The 5,301-nt window shown below is 39.9% G+C and overlaps 1 pseudogene; it reads left to right on the top strand.

Annotated features, from left to right (window-relative positions):
* The first annotated feature begins 3,503 nt into the window (after positions 1-3,503).
* Positions 3,504-4,779, top strand: LOC111532637 (annotated as a pseudogene).
* Positions 4,780-5,301: the final 522 nt, after the last annotated feature.

The raw sequence follows: 5,301 nt of genomic DNA, 5'->3' as shown, positions 1-5,301 counted from the left end.
TGGAGAGGATGTGGAGAAATAGGAATGCTTTTACACTGTTGGTGGGACTGTAAACTAGTTCAACCATTGTGGAAGACAGTGTGGCGATTCCTCGAGGATCTAGAACTAGAAATATCATTTGACCCAGCCATCCCATTCCTGGGTATATACCCAAAGTACTATAAATCATGCTGTTATAAAGACACATGCACACATATATTTATTGCGGCACTATTCACAATAGCAAAGACTTGGAATCAACCCAAATGTCCATCAATGATAGACTGGATTAAGAAAATGTCTCACATATACACCATGGAGTACTATGTGGCCAGAAAAAAGGATGAGTTCATGTCCTTTGTAGGGGCATGGATGAAGCTGGAAAGTATCATTCTCAGCAAACTATCGCAAGGACAAAAAAAGCAAACACCGCATATTCTCACTCATAGGTGGGAATTTAACAATGAGAACACTTGGACACACGGTGGGGACCATGACACACTGGGGCCTGTCGTGGGGTGGGGGGATGGGGGAGGGATAGCATTAGGAGATATACCTGATGTAAATGATGAGTTAACGGGTGCAGCACACCAACATGGCACATGTATACATATGTAACAAACCTGCGTGTTGTGCACATGTACCCTAGTACAATAATAATAATAAAAAGAGATCATAAAGATCATAAATTATACTAAATAAGGATCAATCAGTTCTTTTCAACTCAAATCTAGATTTCAATTATTCAGTTTCATTGTCCCTATAACTATCAAACTGTCATAGAAATTGAGTATGTTAACATCTAGAGTTCTCTTTTGCATGTAAAAGAAGCATAATGATTCTTACTCAGATTATATGTGCTTATTTTCAGTTTATAACCTGATGATTGTATTTATATCCGATGTAAGTGCTCTTCATCCTCCTGTAATACTAGCTAGGAGCTTTATCACGCTTAGAAAGTACTTATCTCATTTGTTTTTCTTACACTTCACCCACTCTAATGCCTTTAATTTTTAACTTCTGTATTTAATCCAGTTTATTTAAAGTGGTTTAAGCTATATGTCTTGGGAAAGGGAGACCTCAGCTATTCTAAATGAACAGTTTTAACATTCTAATTTGGAATCACAGGAAAATCAAATATATTTGGTAGAAAAGGTACAAGATCCCATGTCAAAACTCGTGTTTGATTACTGACTGTCCTCTTTACTGTCCATTTGTAAAACACACTCCAAATTTCTTAGCCTTTTTTTCCTAATCTGTAATATGGGTGAAACAACAATAATTCCTCCATTTTAAGATTGATTTGAAGATTAAGTGTGCATATTTGAGAAAAATCTGTCAACTGTAAAATTACATTCACTTCTTATTTATTGTTATTGCTAGGCCCAAGTTTTTTCTGATTATGAACACAGAAAGCCACAAGAAACACAGGAAACTTTATGGAATACTTACTATGTGACAAGAATTCTATTAAGCACTTTAAATATATGGATTCATTTGAACCTCACAGCAACCCTAATGCAGAATCATTCTTCTCATTTTTCAAATGAAAAGCCTGAGGCAGAGAAAGGATAATAAACTTGTCCAACGTTTCACAGTCAGTAAATGGCATAGCTGAGATTCAAACCCAAGTGTTAAGTGCACAGGCTCTTGTCACCATACTGTATGTCCTCAGCACACAGCTACAGTAAATATTAGGAATATTACTAAATGTAACACACACAAGCACAAAGGATTTCACCATCAAACAAGGTTAGGAAACACTATTCTCAACTAAGTTAACTAGGTGTATTGACTGCAGGACTCCTCAGACCCTTTAACAAATGGGGGATAGTGTTCAGCAAATTCCAAGACCAAACTGAAACAAACTTGTTTCTTCATGAGCATCTCAAAGGCCTTGGGTTCCAGGGAATACATTTTGGCAAGTACTCATATATAAGTTATGACAGATAAGTAGCAATGACATGCCACTTAAGTGCTCATCAAACCATCTTTTGAGCTTTGGGAGACAAATATAAAAGTATACCCTAATGTTATTTATACATGATCTCCATTTTATATACTACCTACCTACCCAAATTAAAAAAGGGGTATTGCAATCCTCTTTTGAAAATGCACGTATAAAGGTTGCTTTTGTTTTGAAGAAACTGTAAGAGACATATTTTTTTTCCCCCTCTCCAGGATGGTTCTCTGAGGCTGACATTTGGAGAAGAAAGATGTGCAAGGAGGAACTAAAGCTTCACATGCCTTGTTGCTGTGAGATACTATAGATCACGCTGGGTCAGGGCTGAGAGAGCTCTAGGGAACTAGTCTCTGCAAGTGATTAATAACAGCAAGGTGACCCACTAACCCTTCGCAGGCACTCTCTACCTGGGCATCTAGAATTACCTCCAGGACATACGGAGAGCGGGGGAAGGAGATTGGTTCCAAAGAACTATTAAGTCTATGATCACCTTAATAGACTTAATAGAGACCCCAAGGTGGTAAATGAATCCTTGCTTATTGAATTCCTCACTTTCTGCTACTAACACCATCTTTACCCACCCCCAACACCGCCCCCCACCCCACATACACACACACACTTTTCTCCTAATCAGGGGGAATCACAGTCTAGCTGCTTCTAGCTTAACATGGAGACTAAAATAACTTAAAGGTATGAATCTGGCCAGTTTCATTTGAGCATTACCAAAGGAAAAGGTTGTGATGAATGGCATATTTGATCCACTTTTTAGAAACCCCATGAGGCTGCATTAACCGTATTGGATGTGGCCCACCAAGCCATCAGCACTAGCCTGATACCATCATTCACCTCCATCTCATAATATTTACTTACCCTGTGTATTCGTGGTACATCCACAATTATGTTGGGATATTGCTACTGGAGTGAAGCTAGAATTCTAAAAGTCTATATGTTCCTATGAAGTGGATGATGAGAACATTTTTATATGCATTTGGGTCACATGATGTCATTCCTATGAGTGATGCAAAATCTAAGGGCAGATTTTGCTGTTATCCTCATTTCTTCCTTCAAGCTTCTTAGCAATCCAGGTGCCTCTTGCCTTGGAATTAACTTCACTTCACTCTGCCTCTCCTTTTCTACCCAAACACAGTTTCCTAATCTTCCTCTCTTATAACAATTTTAAGAATAGTAAAGATATAGATGGAGTCCAAAATCTGAAAACAAATACTTCCCATTTGGAATCAAAACTGATTTTTTGATTCTAGTGGCTCAAGCCTGTAATCCCAGCACTTTGGGAGGCTGAGACGGGCGGATCATGAGGTCAGGAGATTGAGACCATCCTGGCTGACACAGTGAAACCCTGTCTCTACTAAAAAATACAAAAAACTAGCCGGGCGAGGTGGCGGGTGCCTGTAGTCCCAGCTACTTGGGAGGCTGAGGCAGGAGAATGGCGTAAACTCGGGAGGCGGAGCTTGCAGTGAGCTGAGATCTGACCACTGCACTCCAGCCTGGGCGACAAAGCGAGACTCCATCTCAAAAAAAAAAAAAAAAAAAAAAGCTGAGGCTCGGCCAACGGAGCCGAGGACAGTTTGCTTAGCCCGTTAGTGCGCCTGGCCGAGACAAGCCGCCGCCATGTCCCGCTACCTGCGTCCCCCCAACACGTCTCTGTTCGTCAGGAACGTGGCCGACGACACCAGGTCTGAAGACTTGCGGCGTGAATTTGGTCGTTATGGTCCTATAGTTGATGTGTATGTTCCACTTGATTTCTACACTCGCCCTCCAAGAGGATTTGCTTATGTTCAATATCCTTTCTTCAGATGGCTGATTAGTGAGGGGTGTTGAAGTTTGAAATTCAAGTTTATAGAATGTAAAGCTGTCCAGTTATGGCGACCCCAAAGAGAAAGCATGAAAGAACCTTTAGAGTAGAGTTCAACACTTAAGGCAAGTAGACATGCCAAAGACCTCTTAAGGATCAGGCTTGAAGAGAAGGGAGAGTTTGGGAAAAGAAAAAATAAAGAAAAGCTGGAAGAAGGACAAGCCTAATGGGAGACAAAGCCTCGCTTTATCTACAAAAGGGGGAAAATGTTGTTTTTCAAAGTTAAAGATAAAGCCATCCGTCATATTTGGCCAAGCATCTCATGACAAGTCCTTCTGACAAGCACTTAAAGAGTTAAAGGTCAAGATGAAGTTGAATGATGGCCAAGATTAAAGGAGTCATACCTGATGATGTTCGTGATGCTGAAGACGCTTTACATAATTTGGACTGGAAGTGGATTTGTGGACGGCAGATTGAAATACAGTTTGCCCAGGGGGATCGAAAGACACCAAATCAGATGAAAGCCAAGGAAGGAAGGAATGTGTACAGTTCTTCACGCTATGATGATTATGACAGATACAGATGTTCTAGAAGCCGAAGTTATGAAAGGAGGAGATCAAGAAGTCGGTCTTTTGATTACAACTATAGAAGATCATATAGTCCTAGAAACAGTAGACCGACTGGAAGATCACGGCATAGCAGAAGCCATTCCGACAATGATAGATTCAAACACCAAAATCGATCTTTTTCAAGATCTAAATCCAATTCAAGATCACGGTCCAAGTCCCAGCCCAAGAAAGAAATGAAGGCTAAATCACGTTCTAGGTCTGCATCTCACACCAAAACTAGAGGCACCTCCAAAACAGATTCCAAAACACATTGTAAGTCTGGCTCAAGATATGAAAAGGAATCAAGGAAAAAAGAACCACCTAGATCCAAATCTCAGTCAAGATCACAGTCTAGGTCTAGGTCAAAATCTAGATCAAGGTCTTAGACTAGTCCTAAGTCCAGTGGCCACCGATAGTATAAACCATGGTCATTTTTAGGCATGTATCATTCATTTACTCATAGTTTGGTTTACTTAAATTATCAGGAATACAATGTTGCAATGATGCTTAAAAAACACTTGTTAGTTTTCCCTGTACTGGGCAATGGTTATAATTAAAATGATATGCTGTTGAGAAGCCACTCTTAAGAGTCCAGTTTGTTTAATGTTACGGGCAGCTACCAATTTGTGGTGTCTCTGTATATTTTTGTAAAGATTCTCATTTTTTATGCTTGAAGTATTTGGTGAAAAGATGTTGGTTGACCATAATTTGCAACATTGTCTCATTAAAAATAAACTTTCATATTCATATTTGGTAGAACTGTTAACCTAGAAATGTAGCTTGCTAATAAGATAGAATGATAAAAAAGTGAAGTAGTAGCCACAGTACAACACTGACTGCTCAGACACATTTAGGTTCAGGTTGGACCTTTATGTCTTGTCAAGATGTCTAGGCCCGGCCGGGCACGGTGGCTCACACCTGTAATCCCAGCACTTTGG

The sequence above is a fragment of the Piliocolobus tephrosceles genome, chromosome 2 (assembly GCF_002776525.5).
Source record: "Piliocolobus tephrosceles isolate RC106 chromosome 2, ASM277652v3, whole genome shotgun sequence".
Classification (NCBI taxonomy): Eukaryota; Metazoa; Chordata; class Mammalia; order Primates; family Cercopithecidae; genus Piliocolobus; species Piliocolobus tephrosceles.
This window is presented reverse-complemented; position numbering and strand designations above follow the sequence as displayed.